Below are 16,470 nucleotides of genomic sequence, written 5' to 3'. Positions count from 1 at the left end.
GACTATACATTGCTTGCATTACTTCCTTTTGCTATTACTGCATATTTTTGGTATTGTGTACATATATCTTGTGTACATTTGCTATCCTCATACTGAGGGTACTCACTGAGATACTTTTGGCATATTGTCATAAAAATAAAGTACCTTTATTTTTAATATATCTGTGTATTGTGTTTTCTTATGATATTGTGCATATGACACCAGTGGTATAGTAGGAGCTTTGCATGTCTCCTGGTTCAGCCTAAGCTGCTCAGCTATAGCTACCTTCTATCAGCCTAAGCTGCTACACTAATAAGGGATAACTGGACCTGGTGCAGAGTGTAAGTACCCCTTGGTACCCACTACAAACCAGGCCAGCCTCCTACAATGACTCCCGAGATACTGGACTGGACGGGACACTGATAGGGGACTGGCTGTGGACGAATTGTTAGAAGGCAGTGGTCCAGAAGATGTGTGCCACAGTTAATTTTCATTAATACAGGGGCTCCCATGACCCCTTGCGCTCCCGACTGACTCTGGACTTAGCCTCTGTTACCCAAGACGCATTGGTTTGATTTGTGTTCCATTTTTTTTACCGTTCTGTTAGGCGGGTTGACAAAGCAATGTTATAGTTATCCTAGTGACTTGAGAAATCGCTTCTCTGGGATTCGGTCTGGACTATCTCCCCCACCTCGCACTACTTCTATCAGAAAATACACATCACCCTGGGATCCCAGCTGACAAATTGGTAAATATAAGGTAGCCTGACAAGGGCAGAGTCCTTACATATGAGTTAACACAAGCTTAATAGCAGATGTATCAATCATATATATGACCACCCAATGTGTTATGTGGGATACCTCGACTCAATATAAGATATGATTCCTGTCAGGATGTGCCTGTTTGTGGTATAAGAACATATACTGTTAGCCAACAGGTGATGTACTGAAATGTATAACTGTATGTAAACATCTTACTAAATGCTAATAAAAATTGTTTAAAAAAAAGAAAAGAAAAAGCAAGCTTTGTCACAGCATGTCACAGACGGGGCAGGACAAACCTATTTTGCAGACAGCAGTGGGAGCGGGTGGGAATGGGTTTGGTTACCTGATGATAAAGGTGTGGATGAGACACTTAGGTCAAATAAGAACATAGATTAAAGGACCACTTATTTTTCTGATTATAGCAACCAGAGGGACACCAGTGGGAGAATCCTGTAGGTCGGACCAGGCAAAGCAACCAGCAACCAGCCAGGTTACAAATGGCCTGTGAACGCTGGGCTAAAGGTAGTGATAGGTTAGGCACAACCTTCCCGATGGTGAGGGAGCAAAAAGAGGAGTCCTGTACCAAGCATCTGGAACATATTGAGTGAAAAACGTATGATGGTTGTTAGATGGCTAGTTAGCAGTCGGTTTGCACCCTGTCCAAGTAGGGACTCTCACTCTAGTCAGGATAAGGGAGATACCCGCTCAGATAACCCCTGATCACCCCCTTGGTAGCTTGGCACAAGCAGTCAGGCTTATCGCAGAAGCAATGTGTAAAGCATTTCCACATAACACACAGTAACACAGTGAAAACACTACAAAAGGACACCACACCAGTTTCATAAAAATAGCCAATATTTATCTATTTAAAACAAGACCAAATACGATAAAACTCCAACATACAGTAATAAAAATATGAATTCTGCAGGATTTACTCAAAAATACAGTTCCTTGAATTCAAAATCTCCACCTGGGGCTATCACGGCATCGTGATCAACAAAACCAACAGTTCAGGCCGGCCGCAGTGTCGCGGGCCAGCTACGGTGTCGCAAGGACCGTCAAACAGTAAGTACCTTGGATTTATGGGGCATCGTGATCCTTGCGGTGAGCTCCGGAGAGCGTTGTCACTGACGTCACGGTGTCGGTTCCAGAGTTGGTGCAGGAGACATTGAGCCCTTGAAGTCACACGCATTGCAGATCAAACTCCGGGCTGATGAAGTCAGGAGCACTGGTGTGGATGCCGTCGGGTCTGTGGTGTGAAGCAGTACGATGTGACGTGTGGTGCCCACAGGTCACGGTGTAGGCAGCAGCGTCATCTTTGCGGAAGCGCTGCCTTCAGTAGGCACAAGCCAGTGGTGCAGGACGGGACGGTGCCTTGTGACCCTCACGAGCGGTGTTCACAGGCCACGGTGCAGGCAGGGATGCCTGGTGACAACAATGGAGTCGATAGTGCTGGCGTCGTCGGACCGGGGCTGCGGTGCAGGATGGTTCAGTACTTTGTGCTCCTTATGAGCGGTGTCCACAGGCCATGGTGCAGGCAGAGGTGCCAGTGTCAGCAGGAGCGTTATCGTCGGGGAGGCCCAGGCTGCGGTGTGAGCAGGAGATGCCGGAGTGCAGGGCCCAAAGGTCGCTGCGCGAGCAGCAGCTCGGTGAAGTCGTCTGATAACGGCATCGGTGAGACCAGGGTCGCGGCTCTGTGTGGCGTTGGCAGGTCACGGTGCAGGCCTGCGGCTTCGTTGGCGGCATCACAGTGGTTTCTCCTCTTGAACAGGACAAAACACACAGTTCCTTGTGCTGCAGGTCTAGGAAACTGAAGTCTTTGGTGTCCCTGAGACTCCCAACAGGAGGCAAGCTCTACTCCAATCCCTTGGGAACTTTCTCAAGCAAGACACACAGCAAAGTTCACCCTGTGCACTCTTTTCAGACAGAAGCAGCAACTGCAGGCCAGTCCAGCAAAGCAGCACAGCAAAGGAACAGTACTCCTCCTCCAGCTCTTCAGCTCTTCTCCTTGGCAGAGGTTCCTTTTGATTCCGGAAAGATTCTAAAGGTCTGGGGTTTTGGGTCTTCTTCTTATACCCTGTTCTACCGTTGAAGTTGGCAAACTTCAAACCAAAGTCTCAAGTGTTTGCAAGATCCTTCCTTGTCAAGGCCAGGCCCCAGACACTCACCAGGGGGTCGGAGACTGCATTGTGAGAGGGCAGGCACAGTCCTTTCAGGTGTGAATGACCACTCCTCCCTCTCCTTCAGCTCAGATGGCTCATCAGGATATGCAGGCTACACCCCGCCCCCTTTTGTTTCACTCTCTAGAGAGATACAAAACAGCCCATCTGTCAAACTGACCCCAGGCAGACAATCCACAAACAGAGAGAGTCACAGAATGGTTCAAGCAAGAAAATGCCTACTTTCTAAAAGCGGCATTTTCAAACAGACAATTTAAAAAACAACTTCACTAAAAGATGTATTTTTAAATTGTGAGTTCAGAGACCCTAAAGTTCACATTTGTATCTTCTCTCAAAGGGAATCTGCACATTAAGGATATTTAAAGGCTGCCACAATGTTAACCTATGAGAGAGATAGGCCTTGCACAGTGAAAACCGAATTTGGCAGTATTTCACTGTTAGGACATGTAAAACACACTAGTATAGCCTACCTTAAACATACACTGCACCTTGCCCCCGGGGCTACCTAGGGCCTACCTTAGGAGTGCCTGACATGTAGTAAAAGGAAAGGTTTAGGCCTGGCAAGTGGATACACTTGCTAAGTCGAATTGGCAGTTTAGAACTGCACACAAAGACAGTGCAGTGGCAGGTCTGAGCCACGTTTACAGGGCTACTAATGTGGATGGCACAATCAGTGCTGCAGGCCCACTAGTAGCATTTGATTTACAGGCCCTGGGCACTTCCATTGCACTTTACTAGGGACTTACCAGTAAATCCAATATGCCAATCATGGATAAATCAATCAACAGTACAATTTACCTAGGGAGCACTTGCACTTTAGCACTGATTAGCAGTGGCAAAGAGCACAGAGACAATAAACCAGCAAAAACAGACCTAAAAAAATAGAAGGAAGAAGGCAAAAAGTTTGGGGATAATCCTGTTAAAAGGGCCATTTCCAACACAACCCCCTCCAAGCCTAAAGCCAGGGTAGGCCAATCAATACCCTGCTGGACTTTCCTGCTCAGGGCGATAGAACCTGGACAATGGCCCACTTCTGCCGGGGCTCTTGCTAGTTCTACGCTCCTCTGAACCTAGAGAGATCCCTCGGTCCACACTCTCAGGGGCCACTGAACTAACCCCAGGGGAACCCTTCTTCTCATCTGAGGACTCCCTCTGTTCAGCATCTAACCTTCATTTGCTCACAGATGCATCCCAGTAGGCAGACAGTGCCAATAGGTCCAACAGTGTGATTTGTCTCCTTCCACCCCTGGGGTCTGACTTCAGTTCCCCTCCCAGGGAAAAATCTGACCACAAGAATAAGAACCAACAGAGGCCACTGACAGCTGTCAGTGTCAAGAGCCGGGCCCCAGGCCATCCTAGGGTCTCTATCTCTGTGGTTTTGAAAATTGGGGGGCAGTAACCCCAGGTGACTTGCACCCTTTTCCCACTTCACCTCCCACCAGTTCAGGGGTGGTATCCTGAGACTGGCCACTCACCGTTGGGTCTGTACCCTCAGGTTGAGCAGGGGACAGAGGTGGGCTCTCCCTCCTCCAGTCCCTCTTGCTGGGGTCTGGTACCTTCTGCCTTGGAGTGGTACCCCCAGACAACTGAACTGTGAGGGCGCTTCTGGGGGCCACCCCTCCCAGTTCCCCTTACACCTGGGGCAACTCATTCCTCAGAAGGCAGTCAATGGGCATCTGGGGACTGACCCGCCTCAGAGTCACCTCCCCACCCAACTCTAGGGATACCGGGGCCATAGGGCGGATGAAGTCCTGCCCATGGGTTGGTGTCATCCTACAAACCTGACCGGTGTACTGCTCTGGGGAGACAAGCCTTTCCACCATCATGAAATGGCTAGCCCCACTGTCCCTCAGAGCACTGACTGGGACCCCATTCACTGTCACCTGGTGGAAGTGATGACTCCCACCCTCAGGGATCACCAGCTGACCCTCTGAGTCCACCTCCCAACTAAGGGATATCATGGCATGGTCTAAGACCTGCCTGTGGGGGCTACCTCCCCCTAGGGCCACATTGGCCACCTCGGTAGAGGGGCCACTAGTGGGGGTTGTCTTAGGACAGACAGAGTCCACTTACATGTGTCCTAACTGGGAACACTCAAAGCACCGGGGTTGAAAATGGAGTGCCCTCGGCCACCGACTACCAGAACCTCCCTCATTCCTGTCTGAATGGACCTGGGACCCTCTTTCCCTCTCCTTATCCTGGGACCTTGCTGCGTCTCCCTTGAGTTCCCTCTCCTTCTTCTGGGAACCCTGCCTATCTTTGGGGGAGTCTCTCCCATAAACCTTCTTATGGACCCGGGTTCTCACCCAACGGTCCGCCTCCATAGCAAGCTTCCTGGGGTCAGTCAGCTTACTATCAGTCAAGTGCTGGTGCAGCTCCGCAAAACACAGACTAGACAAGTGCTCCCACTCAATTAAGTTGTACAGCCCCTGAAAATCTGTCACATTACTGCCCTTCACCCAACCATCCAGTGCTCTGCAAAAGAATACACATTCTACCCAGGTCTGGGAATAATTTTTCTTACTCTGCCTAAACTGATCCCGGTACTTGTCAGGAGTGAGACCATACCAAGTGAGAAGGGCCTCCTTTATGTCAGCGTAGGCGAGGTTGTACCTGTCGAGACGGGCCACTCACCTGAAAAGCTGGATGTCTGCAGGGTCGATGGTAAATTAGAGAACAGTTGGCCAAGAAACTGGCTGTTAGGAGATGGTACTAGGTGTAATAGCAGTTCAGTTGAGAAAGTCCCTTCTAGGACAGCTGTTAAGCGACAGTCATTTGGTAATTGCAATGTTCAGGTTTACACAAAAACGGCTGTTGGAGTGACAGCCTTTTTCCTTTGTGACAAATGTTTGACCCATGTGAAAGGGGGAACAAGAAATGACACCTGTTCAGGGTTTTTCCAGTGTGGCAGTAAAGTGGAGGGCTCACACATTAGGGCCCGTATTTATACTTTTTTAGCGCCGCATTTGCACGTTTTTTTACGCAAAAGTTGCGCAAACTTACAAAATACATGTGTATTTTGTAAGTTTGCGCTGATTTTGCGTCAAAAAATGGCGCAAATGCGGTGCTAAAAAAGTATAAATATGGGCCTAGGTCTGAAGGGTTGGAGCCTTGCCAGGGGGAAAGGGGCGTCCTTGGCAGAAGAGTGATCCGGGGGTCAAGTGTGAAAGGATGGTGTATGGTATGAAATGGGAGACCAGGGTGACTGCTGGGATTACGGGGAGAACTTGGATATGTTGAGGGGGAGGTTTAAGGGTGGGAGGGATAGGTTGACTCATTGTATTAGTGAGGTGGGTTATGTTATTGTATTGTTATAAAGTTAAACTACAACCTGTCCTAGTAAACCAGACTTTTGCTCTCAATATGGCTGTGTCTCTGGTCCATCTCACACAATGGGGCCAAGGGGGTGGATCAGGCCACAGTCAGGTAGACAGGGGATTGGTAGGTTTAAGTGGTGGGAGGAGCGTCAGGGACAGTTAGTGGTGAGGTGTATTCCAAGGCAGATAGCAGCGCTGTGATCCTGTTGACTTTTATCCACAAGGAGTCAACAAGCAAAAGAGGAAGAATATGTGAAATCAACATAACCAGCCTAATCATAGTGGATTGATGACATATGTACTTTGGCATCAGCTTTACTGGGCTACCTTGGAACAGATTTTGACATTAAAGAACTAATGGCCAGATGTAGAAAGCAGTTTTGCCCATTCTGTGTCTATGGGAAAATGTGTTTGTACATATGGCCCTAGACCGTCTATAGTACTTATGAACTGTCATGAGGAGTCTGTATCCTATATTTTGAATGTCGTATTCTTTTGTTTTCTTATTACACTGTATATATAAGCACCATAATTATGTTTTTTGTTTGTTAAGAAACTGATTAAATCTGACTTCACTACCTAGAAGGACTCTGCTAAATAACATGTTTGAAGCATAGAGGATAGAATAATTTAAGCCCAATAATAATTGAAGTATTATTGTTGACTGATCAAACTGTTTTATCCATACCTCTCAAATCACATCTTTTTTCTGTTTGGTTGAATGTGGCCCAAGACGGGCAACCCCCTAATATTGGTATATTGTGTGTCAGGCAGTGTAGGCTTAGATGACACCCTCCCTCCATAAAGCTAACGGTGTAATTTAGGCATCATCAGTCAGACCCTCTTTGTTGGGAACCAGTTTGCGGATTGTCTTTATTTGTCACTTAGGGTAGGTGCAGTCAAGTGCAGGGCTCACACACTAGGTCGGAAGGGTTGGGGCCTTGCTGAGGGTCTTTGGCAGAAGGAGGCTAGGAGAATGAGGCTGGGGTCAGGTGTGAAAGGACGCTGAATGGAATGGAAAGGGGAACAGGGGAAATGCTAGTATCATGTGGTAGAATTTGGATACGTTGGTGGGAGGTTAGGTTGACCCATTTTATTAGGGCGTTGGTGTTGTTGATGTTATTGGAATGTTAGAAAGTTAAACTGCAACCTGTCATAATAAAGCAGCCTTTTGCGCTCAACATGGCTCTATCTCAGGTCCATCTCACCCAAAGACCAGTCTGGTCTCCCCCCTTTTGGTTTATTTTTCCTTGGTTTCCCTCGGCCAGTTCAGAAGACGGGAAGTGGCTGCCTCCGCATGGGGCCCTCTTGGATCACCAGTCTCTTTGGTTTGTCCCTACCTGGCTCTCTCTCGCCCGAGCAGCCCACACCTCTGGGTCACAGGTGCCAGGCCTAGATGTCTCTCTCCAGGTTCGGGCCTCTATTCACTAAAGTCACCACTCCTGCTGGGGTTCCATGGCTCTCAAGACTCTGAGGCTCTCCATCGGTCTCTGCGGCCTCACCTCTCTGCACCCAGTGCGTATCTCACCTCACGCTGTCCACTCCCCCTTGGTCTCCGGGGTGGGGGTCTCATCTTCCCAGCTCATGGCCCAGGCACCCATGACCTCCTTAAAGGACCTCCCAGCCACACCCTCAATCCACTCTGCCTAGTCCCCTGCAGCCGAACGCCACTGGTGCTTCTCTCTCGGTCCTCACGGGCAGATGATGTTGGCAAAAAAGCCTTTCTCAGACCTCCCACTAATCCTCTTATTTTTTTTGCCGTTTTTTATAGCGCAAACTCAGCCCGAAGGTATTGGAGCACTTTACATGAGCACCAGTTAAGTTACACTAGGACACATTCATTTTTTGGTAGGCATGGTGAGATTAACTGAGTTGCCCAGAATCACAGGATGTTGAGCCGACATTGAGACTCAAACCTGGTTCCCCAGCTCCAAAGTAGGCAGCTCTAGCCATTAGGCCACATCCTCTTCCCATCTGCCACCATCTCTACAATCCTACCATCAGCCACGGGGTCGTCGGCTAAATACGGGCCTCAACGCTCCATTGGCTTCAGGATTTTAACAGACGGCTGGTGGATGGGAGCGCCCCACAGTGGTGTCTGCAATTTGTGCTGCCAGCCATGCCCCGTCAGAAGGTGGCATATTGGGACAGAGGGCACTGCTGGATACTAGGACACAAAAGGACTGGACAGCTGAGTGTTGGGATCTACAGGGCAGAAGGCTCTATAATGATGCCTAAGGAGGTGGAAGGGACGTCTTGGAGTCCTCAGGAGTGAATTTGCACATGTGGGTGGTAGCAAAGCTAATGTTTGAGGTAGGTGCATTGAACCTTGCAAGTTACCCTCTCCTCCAGTGTAGGGAGTTAAAGACTAGTATGGTACCAGTTGGCCTTAACGTGCAGCCGAGCAAAGTGCTTTGAGATTGTGATACCAATATTTCACTCTTCAGGACCCACCAGATGATGCTAAAGCAGCTTGTGCCAGGACAACTGACTCATTTGGTATTCCTCACTTAACCATATTAAACTTAATTTACTGGAATACTAATGATAAAGGTCTTATGGGGGTCAAAGCATTATGAGGTGGTAGTTTTGACTTGGGTTGGGGTTTTCCGAAGCAGATACATGAGTTGTAACTTCTTTGAGCCCTGACAGTGCTGCAGTAGCTTTAAGCTAAAAAGGGAGCATTCCAGAGGTGGTGGGCAAGAGGTTCAAGAAATGTGAACTCACAGTGAGTGCACTTTGACTTACACAAAGACTGGTGGTGTAGATTGGCTAATGTTAGGGAACTGAGTGGGGCGTGGCAGGTGACTAGCTGCAGGAGAGTCAGGAAGGGCAGTTCCATGAAAGTCTTTAAACTATAATGAGTTGAATGTCGCCCCATGATCTGCAAATAGCTAATCTCTCTTATGTTAGTGGAGAGCTGTAGCTGACTGGCAGGGAATGTCAACTAGAGTATGCGGTGTAGGTTACAATTTTGCCTACTAGGTTTATGAATGTACCTGTTGGGAAGGGATGGTGCTGGCCGATTGAACTGATATTGAATAGGTATAACCCAGGTGCAGTGGAAGTGGGTGCAATGAAGGATTCCAGGCTTTTGCTAGAGTTAAACACTACGGCCCTCATTTCAACCTCTGCGGTCTTTTTCCAAGACCGCCGAGGTACCGCTGTGCTGAAGACCGCCAGTGCAGGCGGTTTCCCGCGCAGCGAATCATGACTGCTGGCAGGCCTCCATCCTTTTTCGGACAGAAAGCCGCCAGCAGCCATACTAGCGGTCGGGGGGAGAGTGGATGCTGCTCCACCGTCCCTTCATCAGAACACCGCTCACCGAATCCTAACCCAGGATTTGGTGTGGCGGTGTTCTGGTGACAGGGAGCTGGTGGTGGAGCAGCCCCCATGGATCCCGTCCCCAAGGTAAGGTGATCGTCTGTTAGGGGAGGGGGGTGGGGGGGTGTTGTGTGCGTGCATGGGGGAGTGCGTGTGAGTATGTAGAGGGGGTGTGTGAGTGCGTGTATGCATGGGGGGTATTGTGTGTATGGGAAATGTGTACGGGTCGGTCTGAGCATGTCTGTATGTGTGCGGGTATGTGTTGTAGTGTATGTGTGCATGTAGAGGGTGTGTATGTTGATGTTGGGGGTGTGTATGTTGATGTTAGGGGTAGGGGTGGGGAGGGGGTTCCTGCCACCTTTGGGGGGTGGTAGGGGTTCAGGGTGTGAGGGGAGACCCTATCAGTGCCAGGGAAGGAATTCTCTGGCAATGATAGTGCCTACCGCCATGGATTTCGTGGCGGTTTCAAACCACACGAAATCCATGGCGGTATGCAGGGTCCTGATACCGCCGGCGGACTGGTGACGGCCGCTGGGCTGGAGACTGAAGTCTCCAGCCCAGTGGTCGTCACCGCCCTGGCGGTTGGAGTGGAGAAGTGGCGAATGACCATGGCGGTAACCGCTGTGGTCATAATTCCATTATTTTTTTGCCGGCCTGTTGGCGGTATTGCCGCCACTTCTCCCCCGCCCGCCAGGGTCGTAATGAGGGCCAATGTCTCAGTTCCTTGCAGATGGGAAGGAGACAAGTTTGAGCAGTGGTGAGCAGCGGAAGTGTGGAATTGACCAGGAGGATAGGAACTTAAAAGCTTATATTGCCGGATGGTAGACAATTCAAATTGTCTACGAGTTCATCATTAGAGAGCCAAGAGCCCCCCAGTGACAGACGACAGACAACAGGTGGGCATTGTTTTTGTTAAAAGGTGGGGGAGAGAAGACAAACTGAATAGCATCAGCATGCAGGTGGTAAGAGAACCAAAGGAAGAGATGATCTCACCAACAGAGATGGTGTACAGGGATACATGGGTTCAGGTTAGAGTCTTAGCTCACAAAAATTTGCAAGTGAGTTAGTGATGAAATGGAGGTGCATCAGATGAAACAGAGTGCTGAGTCATATAGAAAAGACGAGTGCTGCCAAGGGAGGCTAGAGCTGGTCTGGGTCACCATTAGGCATTGGCAAAGCCAGTGGGTCGGAGTTTAATGTGTAGAGCATTGGGGTAAGGTATGTGGGAGGGTGCCAGCAGGAGTGGACAGAAAAGCTAGAGTTATAAAGTAATCCGTCATGTAGTTCAATCCAGGCACTCTAGGGGAAGTAGAAGAATTCATCCAAATACCAAGTGTCATTAGGTGAACAATGTATACTGCATAGGGCTGATATGAGTGATAATGGCTGAAAGAGGCTGGTCGAAGAAAGCCTTTAGGTGAAAGAGGCAGACCCAAAGGCCACTCAATACGTCTGTTGACAATTCTGCCAAAATTCAGGTCTAAAAATTGCAGCTTTTTAATAGATGAAGGTGAGAAGTTTGTGATGTGCAGGGTATGAAAGGTGGATACATGAAGGTGTTGTAGTCAGCTACAGCCGAAATGGAGCAAGTAAGTTTGATAGAGGTAAGGCAATGGGTGACTAAAGAGACCATAGGATGTTAAAGGTTTTGGAGAAAAAGTTTTGAAAGAGGTTGATAGATTGGGAAGGGGATCCATTGTTGGTTTCTTTAGCAATGGCAGAACCACTTCTGCGGAGAAAAATCAGGAGTCGGGAAAGCAGTGGTTTATGAAGGTGAGACAGACAGAACTACAGATGATGAAGCTATTGGCCCCAATTGCTGCTAGTGAAGGAACAGATGGGTCACAGAATGGGTTGGTCGATTGGATTATAGGCATTAAATAACAGGTTGATGTTGTCTGATCCAACCACTTTGTGCTGTAGTCCTGCACTGTCTGAATCTATGCTCTGTACTATAGTGGTGCCCAGCGTGAAAGAGTGTTTATGCAGTGGTTCTCATTCTCAACTAGTGATGTAGTGCTCATCTGTTCTTGTGTTCCGTGAGGCCTCGTGCTCTGTACAGAACTGGTGCCCAGTCCTACGAGTGCTATATATTCTGCTAATTCCGAATCTGATCCAGTGTTTTATATTGTGCCGGTGCCCTGTCTGGCCAAGTGCTTGTATTACTCTGCCAGTGCTATCCAGCGCTTCATGTGTCGTGGTATTCCCTACTGGTGCCAAGTGACTCTCACTGTTCAACTCCATTCTCAATCTGGTTAAACCAGTGTCCAGTCTCAATATATGCTCTTCCCCTAGTATCAGTGTTGTTTTTCGGTTTCTTGCAAGGGTGTCCTGTCTGATCCAGCTTTCTGCCCTTGTCCCAGTCTGGTCCAGTGATTCTGTGCATTGGTGTCCTGTGTCGCTAAGTGATTTGTCTTGGTGCACAGACTTGTCCAGTGCCTCTTCTATCCTGGTTCAGTCTGGTCCACAATCCACTCCAGTTTTCTGCACCGCTGAAACAGTTTTCTCTCAGTTATCTGTCCCTGTTCCCATTCTTTGGAACGGGTGTCCAGAGTCGTCTAGTGTCATTGGCGTAACAAAGGCTCCCGCAGCCTGTGCGGTGCAGGTGGCGCCTCAGCACAGCACCTGGCCTGAGTACGTCCGAGTTGGGGGGCCTCCTTCATGTTCTTCCTCCCCTCCCCTCCTTTCCTTACGCCACTGCCCAGTGGTCTACCCTTACGTCTAGACTGGTCGCTGATGTCCAGTCTGGCCCGGTGTTGCTCCTTACCCAGTTCTCCCCAATCCTCCCTACACTGGTGTCCGACTTGCCCCACTGCTGTGTCTTTGTTCCAAGCCTGATCTACTGGTCTCTCCTCAGTAGCCCGATAGTTCGCCTCGCTTCCTCCTCGTCAGCGTGTTCTGTCTTGGTGCTTTGTTTGAAGGTTGCCGGGTTACTGACGTCATGCGTGGGCGCCGTGGGCTTCCCCCGGGCTCCTGCTTCTGTTTTCCTCTGTTGTCTATACACAGAATCACGTCAGTCTCAGACTGCCCGTAATCACCCTAATACTGGCCGCTACCATTCTTATCAACACGTGTAACATGACAAAGAGGACCCCTGCAGTCCTCTAACATACGCAGAGGCCTGATGCTCCAACAGAATACATAGAGAGAGGAGTGTCCTCACAGGGGCGGCTCCTCTGCAATGGCGGGGGGGCGTCTTTCCGATCCCCCCAACCAGCCAGGAGGTGAAAAATAAAACGATAGTTGACTATCCTTTTATTTTTCATCTGCTGGCTCAGCCAGCAGTGCAGGGAGGGGCGGGGCTGGGTTACAGGAGGTGGAAGGGGGGGGAGGAGAGAGTGCACCTAAGTGCACATGTGTTTTGCCGGCCGTCTCAGACCAGCCAAACACATTTACACTTAGGTTTCTCCAGCCAGGCTGTGTTGAACAGCTGGGCTGGAGAAACTGCACAGACCCCAGAGCTGTGGCTGAGTGGCAGCCCGAGCCACTCAGACCAATCCTGGCGCTGCTTTCATGCTATGTTTAGCATGAAAGTAGCACCCGGATGGCTGGGGAGCCTGTACTTGTGCCCCTGTGAAAGCTGGGACACCAACCATCTGGAGCAGAGGAGAGAGGCATCAGGAGTCGTCGGGAATGGTGGGAAAGGTAAGTTTTTTTTGTTGTTTTTTGTTTTTTTATTGTTTTCTGTGTCCCTGACCCCCTCTTGACATTTGCGGCAGAAGCCGCCGGTCCTCAGTGTGAGCAAAGGGGGCCATGTAGCACCCTTAACATGTGCAGACAGGCCCTGCGACAGCCACACATGTACAGCGAGAACTCTGAAACATCCCTCATCAACGTGATCTGGGATTTTGGGACGACTCATTGACCTTACAGAACTTAAACGTTTTCTTGGTCCTTGCGTGTTTAACTTACAGAGGCCAGGAATTTTGATTTCCATTTTAGGATTTGTAGTCCTGTGTAGCCTATTATCAATACAGGACTCTGAGTCTCAGAAAACAAAAGGAAATCCTGGAATGAATTAGATACTCGTGCATGGACTTGGGAAACTAGAGAGGTCTGTCCTTATCGTGCAATGGGAGAGGCTTTGCGATAACCATAATAGGAAGTACTGATTGGGCCCTTGCACATGCATAATATGTAGGAGGTGGGTATCTTTTGCTCTCTCCCTCTCTCTTTCTCCCTCTGTAGTGGTAATTTCAATTGAAAATGTATTGTCTGTAATGGCAGTTGCTACCACACCCATGCATGCTCCACACTACGTCACTCCACTCTACACCGCTCCATTCTACAACACTGTACTCCACTCTATGCCCCTCCACTCTCTGCCACTCTAAGACACACCACTCCATTCTGCGTCACTCCACTCTACAACCTGTTATTCCTCTCTACGACACTCCACATAACTCCACTCAGTGCCACTCCACTCTACCACACGCTACTCTACTCTATGACATGCCACTCTACTTTACACCACTCTGCTCTAAAACACCCTATGACATGCCACTCCACTCTACCCTATGACACACCACTGTACTCTATGGCACGTCACTCTATGCTACGCCACTCCACTGTATGACACTCCGCTCTACAACACTCCACTCTATGCCACTCCACTCAATGTCACTCTATAACACGCCACTCTACTCTTTGACATGGCACTCCACTCTATGCCCCTGAACTCTATGCCCCTCCACTCTACACTACAATGCTCCATGCCACAATACTGTACAACACTCCACTCTACAACACTCTACTCTATGACACTTAACTACACTCTATGCTGTGCATCACCATTCTATTCTACTCCACTCTACGACACTTACTCCACTCTAAGAAACTCTATGATACTCCAATCTATGCCACTCCACTCCACTCTATGCTCTTCCACTCTTCGACACTCTACCCTGTGTAACTCCACAACACTCTACTCTACACAGTGCCACTCTTCGGCACTCTAGTCCACTCTACGCAATTCCATCTATGCCACTCAACACCACTTCCCTCCACTCTACTCTGTGACACACTATTTCACCCTACTCCAGTCTATGCCACTCTACTCTACGCCATTCTATGCCACTCCACTATACAATACTTTATGCCACTCCACTCCACAACACTCTACTCCACTTCATGCCACTCGCCTCTACAACACTCTGCTCCATTCTACAACACTCCAGGATACTCCACCCTATTACACTCCACTCTACAACACTCCATTCTATGACACTTTACTCCAGTCCGTGCCACTCGACTTTATGCCACCACACTCTACAACACTCTATGCCCCTCCACCCTGCACCAACCCACTTTAATCTACTGTGACACTCTGCTCCCTCTATCACACTCCTTTCCACTCTATGCCACTCTACTTTACCACACTCTACTTTACTCTATGCAATTTCCTCTACGCCACTCCATGCTACTTTACTCCACCCTGCGCCACTCCACTGTACTCTACAGCACTCTATTCCACTTAAGGCCTCTCCACACTACTCACTCTATACTACTCCATGCCGCTTTATTCCCCTTGGCCCTATGACACTTAACTCCACTACTCCACTCTATGCCACTCCAGTCTGTGCCACTTTGTACCCCTACATTCTACAACATTCTAAGCCGCTCCACCCAATGACAGTCTACAATACTCTACTGCACTCTATGACCCTACACTGTACAACACTCCACTCTACTCCATGCCACTCCACATCACTCTTCTCTGTGACACTCCACTCCACCCTATGACACTCTACATAACTCCACACCATTTTACTCCATTCTACTAGTCGCAGCTTGTGGAAGGAGCGGGCGGGGGTGATGAATACACATTAAATCAATAAGAAGAAGAAAAAACACTTACCTCAATCGCCGCCGCACCACTCCTCTGCTGCAGGCACAGGCTTCCACCCTGCCCTGTGGCCAATCCTGACACTGCTCAGAGCAGCATTAGGATTGGCTGGGAGTGCCCAGTCAGGGCGCTCCCAGGCAGACTAGGAGCCTGTGCATGCTCTTCAGCCTAGCAACTGTATTGCTGGGCTGGAGGGAGCCTACTGCACATATGTGTTTGGCCGGTCCTAATGGCCGGCCAAACATACATGCACATTGAGGGGGAGTGCTATGCACTCCCCCTCACTGCTCCTCACCCCCGTGGCCCCGCCCCTTTACAGGAAAATGATAATAAAGACAGTTGATTATTGATTTCTTGTCAAGGTTTTGCCGCTGCTGGCAGGGAGCAATGCTCCTCCACCCTAACGGAGGAGCCACCCCTGCATTCCACTCTATGACACAGTAATCCCGTCTACTCCACTATACTCCACTACTTCACTCTATGCCACTCCATTCTACACCACTCTGTGCCATTCCACTCTATGACACTCCACTCTACGACAGTCTACTCCACTCTACGCTACTCTACCCTATGGCAGTCTACTCCACTCTACGCAACTCCCTCTATGCCACTCCACACTACTTTACTCCACTCTACGCCATTCCATGTAACAACACTCTATGCTGATTCATGACACTCTACTCCACTCTACTCCCTTCACAACACTCTGTGTTAACTCCATTCTATGACACTCTACTCCACTCTGAGCCACTCCACACTACAACAATCCACTCCATTCTATGCCAATCTACTTACTCTACTACACTCCTCCACCGTACACAACTCTCTATAACCCACTTTACTGCACTCTATGCCACTTCACTATACGTAATTTCACTCTTTGCCACTCCACTCTGTGACACTCTACACGTCTCCACTCTACGACACTCTACTCAACCGAACACGCCTCAACTCTGCACCCTTCCACTTTACTCCACTCTACACTGCCCATATTGAACAGAAGCCACGCTTGTGTACAAGATGGCTAAACACATTGGCAAAGCCAACAGCTATTGCACAGA

The sequence above is a fragment of the Pleurodeles waltl genome, chromosome 4_2 (genome assembly GCF_031143425.1).
Source record: "Pleurodeles waltl isolate 20211129_DDA chromosome 4_2, aPleWal1.hap1.20221129, whole genome shotgun sequence".
Taxonomy (NCBI): Eukaryota; Metazoa; Chordata; class Amphibia; order Caudata; family Salamandridae; genus Pleurodeles; species Pleurodeles waltl.
Note: the sequence above shows the minus strand (reverse complement) of the source record.